The sequence below is a fragment of the Myotis brandtii genome, unplaced genomic scaffold (genome assembly GCF_000412655.1).
Source record: "Myotis brandtii unplaced genomic scaffold, ASM41265v1 scaffold79, whole genome shotgun sequence".
NCBI classification, from domain to species: Eukaryota; Metazoa; Chordata; class Mammalia; order Chiroptera; family Vespertilionidae; genus Myotis; species Myotis brandtii.
The window spans coordinates 5,778,539-5,786,706 of record NW_005371173.1 but is presented as its reverse complement, the minus strand read 5'-3'; the positions used below and the strand labels follow the sequence as shown (position 1 = coordinate 5,786,706).

The window sequence follows — 8,168 nt, the reverse complement described above, 5'->3', positions numbered from 1 at the left end:
CCGCCTTACCCCCACCCTCCCCTACCTTCCCTCTGAGGAGGTTTGACGGTCTGATGGATGCTTCTCTGTCTCTGGATCTGTTTTTGTTCATCAGTTTATGTTGTTCATTATATTCATAGTTCTAAAAGATCTTTTTGGCGGCTGGTGGAGGTTAGACGTGTGTATGTGTGTATGTGTGTCTATGTATGTGCATGTGTGTATGTGCATGCGTGTATGCATGTGTGTATGTGCGCGTGTATATGTGTGTCTGCATATGTGCATGTGCACATGTGTGTGTGCGTGTGTGTGTGTATGCATGTGTGTGTCTGTGTGAGTATCACAGTGGAAACAGGGAGACAAGTTGCAGTGTTGCAGGGGACAGGTCCGTGGATGCACTTGGGTGGAAGCCACAGCTTCAGGCACCTCTTGCTCTTGCCTTCCATCCAGGTAGCATTTTGAGAGCACAGTGGCCTGAGCTGCACCAGACCCACTTCATCAGGTGACCTCACTCCCCAAATCCCGGGAAAAGTGACCTGCAAGCCCCTGGTGCTCTCTGATCAGGTGGCCGGGACAGGAGGACCATGTGGGTTCAGACAGTTCATGGACAAGGAGAACAGGGGAGAGCCGAGCCCCTGGACAGCAAGACCCAGGTGCCAGTTCCTAGGAGGGCTTTGGCTGCACAGACTAGAGCAGGGGTGGGCAAACTTTTTGACTCGAGAGCCACAATGGGTTCTTAAACTGGACCGGAGGGCCGGAACAAAAGCATGGATGGAGTGTTTGTGTGAACTAATATAAATTCAAAGTAAACATCATTACATAAAAGGGTACGGTCTTTTTTTTTTTTTTAGTTTTATTCATTTCAAATGGCTGGATCCGGCCCGCGGGCCGTTGTTTGCCCACGGCTGGACTAGAGGCATGTAGAGGCACCGTTGTTTGTTTGCTGAGGGTTCCTGGTAAATACATGTGATGCAAAAAGGAGGCTGTAAATAATGGAGCAGCTCTCTTGGCTTGCTCAGGTTTCCCAAGGAACAAGGTGACCGTGAGCAGCAGCCCGCCAGCATCATTTGCCTGATGGAGGGTGGAATGAGGCCGTGGAGTTGCTGAGCAGCTGAAGACAGCTTCCATCCCAGGGGCTGCAGCGGGGCCCATGCTCTAGCACCTGCTGTGGAGATTTAACTTTCTTGCTGGTGAAAATTGTGGTTAGTTGATCAGAAATGTGCAGTTTCCCTGGTTTTCCACCAGATCTTGCCCAACAGGAAATATTAATGTCTTGAGCACTTGTGATAGGCCAAGTGGCATGCACAACCCTTGCATTTATGATCTCGATCCTTGCAACAACCAGATGAGAGTAACTGTTGTGCTCTTTGCCTTTTACCTGGTTTGGCATGTTCTAGCAGCGTGTCCTGGGACAAGCCCTTGACCTCTTCATGCTAGTTTGCTCATGGAGACAATATTTGTTCTAAATTTGTAAGGCAGGGGTTCTTAGGAGTCCCTAAGACTTTTCAGCGGGCCACAAGGCCAAACTGTTTTCATGATAACACATGATATTATCTGCCCTATTCATGTTCATTCCCATGTGACTGCACATGGAGTTCTATTGAAGCGAATACAACAGAATGACCTTGGGTAGTGCATCTATTGAATGCAGAAGCAGTTAGGAGAGTCCAAATGCCTCCTATTGAGCCAGAAATTATGGAGACTTGCTAAAAGGTAACAGTACCACCCTTCTCACTATTTTTTTTTTTTTTGCTTTGGAAAATATTGTTACTCTTCATAAAAAGTTATCTCTGTTAGTGTGTAATAGCCTTATTATTTTTTTTTAAATGAGCCCAGCCGGGCTGTGGTGGCTCAGTGGTTGAGTATTGACCTATGAACCAGGAGGTCACAGTTTGATTTCTGGTCAAAGCATATGCCAGAATTGCAGGCTCGATCCACGATTGTGCAGGAGGCAGTTGATCAATGATTCTCTCTCATCTTTGAAGTTTCTATCTCTCCCTCTCCCTTCCTCTCTGAAATCAATAAACATATATTTAAAAAATAAATGAACCAGTTAATTTCTAAACTTTTTCTCCATTTAAGTGTATAATATATGGTTACAACCTACATAAACAACAATTTGGGCCCCAGCCGTGGCTCAGTGGATAGAGCCTTGGCCTGCGGACCAAAAGGTCCCGGGTTCGATTCCGGTCAAGGGCATATACCTTGGTTGTAGGCTCCTCCCCGGCAGGAGGTAACCAATTGATGTATTTCTCTCACATTGATATTCCTCTCTGTCTTTTCCTCTCTCTTCCACTCTCCCTAAAAATCAATGGAAAAATATCCTTGGGTGAGGATTAACAAAACAAAACAACACAAACAAAAAGCACAACAATTTGGGGGCTGTCTATTTTTAAGAGTGTAAAGGCATCAGAGACAGGTTGTGTGAGTTAATGCAGATGAAAATGCATAGAGCAGCTTTGCCTACTATAAGTGCTCAGTGATCATGATGTCTCATCTGTTTTTTCTGTCAAATGGTAGGGAAGAATCACTGGTCCTCCCTATTGCCCTGCAGCACTAGGCTTTTTTGCGAGGGCCATTTTGTAACCCCTGTCGGTTCCTGACTCTTGCCAACTCTTACTCTAGGAAAACTGGCCAGTGCTTAGAGCATCCCACCTGGCATGTGCACACTGGAAAAGGTTCTGGATTCCACTGTGCGGGTGACCCAGGTTTCCAGCCCAGAGATTTCAGACCTCACGCATCTTGGAGCTGTGTTTGTATTTGAATCATACTGTATGAATCAGCTTTGTACTTCTGCACCCTGCCTTTGTTTTAGAAATCTCTGCCTTGGAAAACAATGCTAGGGTTATTGTGTTTCAGGGGCCAGGAGCTCAGTGCACGTACACATCTTACTGGGAAGAATTTGTTACTGAATGGTTAAAATGTTGATGGAAGGATTTTATTTTTAAATATATTTTTATTGATTTCAGAGAGGAAGGGAGTGGGAGAGAGAGATAGAAATATCAATGATGAGAGAGAATCATTGATCAGCTGCATCCTTCACTTCCCACACTGAGAATCGAGCCTGCAACCTGGGCATGTGCCCTGACCGGGAATCGAACCATGACCTCTTGCTTCATAGGTTGATGCTCAACCACTGAGCCACACTGGCGGGGTGGTGGAAGGATTTTTTAGTTTGTTTCTTTATTTTTCTCCCCTGTAAGAAGATAGCAGTGAAAATTTATAGGGTGAATTTTAAAAGGCTTTGGGGACACCGTAAATAAAATGCAAGCAGACTTTGCTTTATGCAGGCCACGTGCTTCTGAAGAGTGGAAGTGACTTTTAAAACCATGTTGTGAACAAAACGGGAATTACCCATTGAAAGAAACTCAAATGGAAAGCCCTTTTGAAATATGAGTAATCATCTTCTTGTGTTGCAGATTCAGTTCTCATAATGTATGTTATTTATCTAAACTGAGATAGACGGTTGTTGAAATGTCAAAGATTTCTTGCTGTGATTTTAAGTCTTCGTTAGAGAGACCTTCCCAAGCTGAACTGTGAAGCCATTTCTTTTCCAGAATTCATGTTAGTTTAAAGCAACATGAGTGCACCCTTCTTCTAAATCAGATAATTCCGTTTCCCGTGTTTATTGCTGTCTCTTTACGTTACATAGACATAGGAAAGGTGAAAAGGAATTGGGGAGGGTGAGGAAGGAGAGCCCCAACTATGAACCTGTAAATCCTGCCATGTGCCCCCTCCCCACCCAGTATATTAATTTTATTGTCTGTGGCATAAGTGAATTGTAATTAGGATGTAGTTATTTGGGCAGTTTAAATTCCAGTCTGAGGGTGAAGCAGTCTATTGCTGTAATGAGCTCTTTCCTCCCCTTGAGGCCTGGTCTGGGCTGCTGGCCAGCGGTTGGTGTGGGGGACAGGGGCTTTGGAATAGGGAGGGAAATGACCCTTTGTGGTGTTCAGTTGTCCCAAGAGGGTTCACCCACTTCCCTTCCCACAGATCTCCCAACAACACGAGGGAAACTTGTATTTGCCTCTCGCCAGGACTGTTACTTCTGAGTTCCTATTACTCGTTTTTATGACAAATACTGACAAGAACTTATGATTTTTATGTGGCATTTTACTAGCAACAGCTGGAAGGGAATGGTCAGCAGACTGCGTGTTTGCCACACTGTATCGTCAATGCTTGTCCCGTTGGGTCCCATGAATTATTTCATTATGGACAGAGAGAGGATAATAAAGTTATCCTTTCCCTTCTCACACACATTAAGAAAATCCCTTTAAGAGTCATGCATTTCTTGACATCTCCGTGAATCATTCCTTCACTTAAAAAAATCATTACAGTTCATTATAGTTGGCATACAATATTATACTAGTTTGAGGTGCACAACATAGAGATTTGACATTTATATACCTTATGATGTGATCACCACAGTAGGTCTTGTAACCATGTGTCCCCATACAAAGTTACGATGTTATTGGCTACAGTTCCCATGCTGTACATTCCATCCCCATGGCTTATTTATTTTATAACTGGAAGTTTGTACCTCTTATTCCCCTTCACCTTTTCCACCCACTCCCCACCCCCCTTTCTCTGGCAAGCATCTATTTGTTCTCTGTATCTATGAGTTTCAAACAAAACAGAACAGAAACAAACTCCTTCCACTTTTTTGTTGTTACTATATTCAGAGTTTGTCCCAGAGACCTGAGGCCTCTCTGAGGTTACTCCTTCCCTGGGGCCTCTCCTTGCCCCTCACAGAGTCTCTCTTCCTGGTATATCTCAGTCTTCTCTGATGGAATTCTTTGTTTCCCCTGAAGTGTCCTAGTCATTTATTTACCCAGGAGAAACTCCCTAATCACCTTTCGAAGCCCCCAGGCCCCAGGTGTGATAGAATGTATGCAGAAATCAGAGGCAAATGCCCCTCAAATGCTCTGTGTTGTACTAACCTGTCTTGCCAGCATCCTGACTAGGAAAATACTTGTTGCATGGCTGCCAAGAGCAGGATACAGTAATTTATACGCACATTGTTTAAGTTAGGGATGAAATGCCATTGACCCTTATGAGGGAGGTGGGCTTCAAAAAATTTCCCATAAAGCCCCAAGCCTGAAAACTTTCCCACAGATAGATCTGGGTGTGAGCTAGCTCTCTCTAAATAGTTTTTTAAAACTGCCTGGGGAGGAATAATACGATCACTCACTAGTTTCTCAGTGCGATGGGGCGTAGACTAAAGTACATTCAGTGAAGAATAAGGGCATCCAGGATTCTATTTTGAATGCCCTTTTTGAGCTTGTTTAGCAGGATTGTGGGGCTGATAAGAATTTATGGGTATGGGGTGAGGTCCAGTGGACACTAAAATACTCCCGAGCCTTCCTTCCATCTAGGTCTATGAGGAGGAGGCACTGAGGTCATAGTTTGCAAACTGAGGTGCTCATGCCCTTTTTATACTTATCCTTGCAGAGGGGGGACCTCAGAGGATGAACACTACTCATCCAGATCATTTTTAGATGAAAAAAATATTATTTTTTGCATTAAAACATGAATATATTTGGGTCCAAGATGTAAAATGCACATAAGCTTTAAAGATAAAAGCCTGATAAATAGCATGTTTATGGCTAGTTGCTCAAGGCTAACCCTCTACGTCTCCCAAGGCTACCTGCCTTTGCTACTGTTAAAATTATTTGGGTAGAAAAATTTAGGACAGCGTTCTAAGGCGGGGGTCAGAAAATTTTTTCTGTCAAGGGCTGGATTGTAAATGTTTTAGATTTTGTGGGCTCTGTAGTTTCTGTCACCATTAACTCTTCTACTGTAGAGTGAAAGAAACCATGGACAAGGTGTGAATGAGTGTGGATACATTTTAATAAAACTTTATTTACCAAAACAAGGGAGGGCCAGAATTGGCCTATAGGCTGTAGTTTGTTGACCCATGTTCTAAGGCAACTTCCATGGTAAGTGTATTAGACAAGCGCATCAGACACACTGGCAGTGTTCCAGGCACGACTGGCTACATGATTGGTAGGACCCAGTGCAAAATGAAAATGTAGGGGCCCTTGTTCGGAGTTTACTGAGAATTTTCAGATTATGACAGCAGTAATCTGAAAAAAAAAATCATTATAGTTAATTATAGTTGGCATGCAATATTTTGCTAGTTTGAGGTGCACAACAAGTGTGGTGCCCTTTGAACCCAGGCATCCGGTGTCCACAGAAACCAGCCCTGCATCGGGGCCCCAGAGATTGTGCTGGATAAGCCAGAAGTTTCCTACTCTCCTGGAACCCCCATTCTCGGTGGGAAGTTCTGTAAACTTTCTAAATATTTTGTATCAAGCACACAGCAAAGGATTATACTAGAAAGCTTGGCTAAGTCCTCATCTTTTTGGAAATTGCCGCCATTTCTGAGATGGGTGGTGTGGGGACCTAGTTGAGGCATGTGGATCAGGGAGCAATTCTGGCTAACTCAGGTCCTGACACCTCCAACCCTTCTTGGCCTGAGGAGGGCGGGGAGGGGGGGGCATTGCTCAGCTGGCTCAGCCTTTGCAGGGTCATTTCCTGGACCAGTTCCGATTGAACACAGCGTTCAGGAGCTTCTGCCGCAGTTAGTTTCAGATTAGTGCTTCTGCCACAGGCATGCCTTTCTCCATGTCCCCATGGAGCCCTGGGCGCAGGACACCATGGCTTCCCAGCCCCTCTCATGTCTGCCCTATTCATCCAGGTATGACATAACTTGTCAGCATAGATCCTGCACATTCTTCCCCCATTTGTGTAAAATAAACATACAGATACCCCTATATATAAACTGAAAGCTTCCAGAAGGATATTCAAGAGACAGTGATTGTCTCTGGAAAGGGCTCTAAGCATCCGGTGTGCAAGATTTTTATTGTCTGTCCTATTATTAGATGCTTCAGTGTTTTCTATTTTAATGTAATACCTTTTTTAAAATTTATTTTTTATTGTTGAGAGTAGTACAGATGTCCCCCTTTCCACCCAGCCCCCCACCATGCCTCACCCCAGGCCTTCACCATACTGTTTGAGTCCATGGGCTATGCATATATGCATATAAATTCTTGGATGAATCTCTTCCCACCCCCTTCACCTCCCTTCCCCTGAGATCTGGTAGTCTGTTTCATGAATCCATGTCTCTGGACTTATTTTGTTCCTCAGTTTATCTTACCTTTTAAATGATATAAAAATGACTTTATAAATATGTTGTTTTTATTACTTCTCCAGCAAAACTCTGTTTTTTTTTTCTCTGTGTTTTATAACTTATTAAGCTTGGGTGTGTTTGGAATTGGGATGGTAGCAGAAGGAGTCCCCTTAAAATACACACACACACAAACAAATTTTTTTTCCTCTTTCTTTCTCACTAACTTGGGCTTGGGCTCTTGGCTAGAGTTCAGAACTTCTAATTGTATTTTACTTTCATATGAGAACTGAGAATAGCTGGGGGGCGGGGATGTGAGCCAACTCACTCACTTCAGTGACTCTGAAACTTTTGGTAACAGGTAAAATAATATTTTTAGTTGCTTCACAGGACTGAGCCATTCAAGTACAGATGTGTTTGTCAGGTCATCCGGGGTGGGCCTCTCCACGTTTAGTGGGCAGCTGAACATTCCAGCAAAATTGAGAAGCCACACACTAAAAAAAGTCGGGAAGGACCCATCAAATCTGGCATCAGATCCAGATGATCACTGAATTGTTCTGCCCCCAATTTCGGTGTCTGCTGCTTTTCCTCGTTTTCCTTGAAAAAAAGGAAAAAAAAAATCAGGTTTCATCCTGCAGCTGAAGCTATAAGAGGACTGAAAAAAAAATGTTTCTTCAATGAGAAGTGTGAGAATTTCATCAGGTGACAACATTCTGTCAGAAGAGGCCTCTCTGTCGTGTGACACACGGAGCATTTCACACAGGTTTTCACGAGGCCTTGGCTTGCTCGCATCTAGAAGGTGTGGGACCAGGTGTGACGTGGCAGGGAGTGGGGGGGTGGCGAGGTGGACACCCCGGCCCTGTGTGTAAGCTGCGTGACTTGGACACGTGGCTCCTCCCTCTCCCTGTCAGGCCTACTTCCTGGGGTCACCTGAGGATTGAATGAGAGAATCCAGTTCAAGCCTTTTGCACGGGGGGCCTGGAATTCATTCCATAAATGATAGCTAGGCTATATTTTAAAGAAATAGGAAAAAGCTAATAAACCACTTAAAAATTGGTTCCTA

General features: G+C 44.1%; 1 protein-coding gene across 2 annotated transcripts in view; it reads left to right on the top strand.

Annotated features, from left to right (window-relative positions):
- AP1S3 (adaptor-related protein complex 1, sigma 3 subunit) overlaps window positions 1-8,168 on the top strand; it is a 72,641-nt gene that overhangs the window by 819 nt on the left and 63,654 nt on the right. The window lies entirely within an intron of this gene.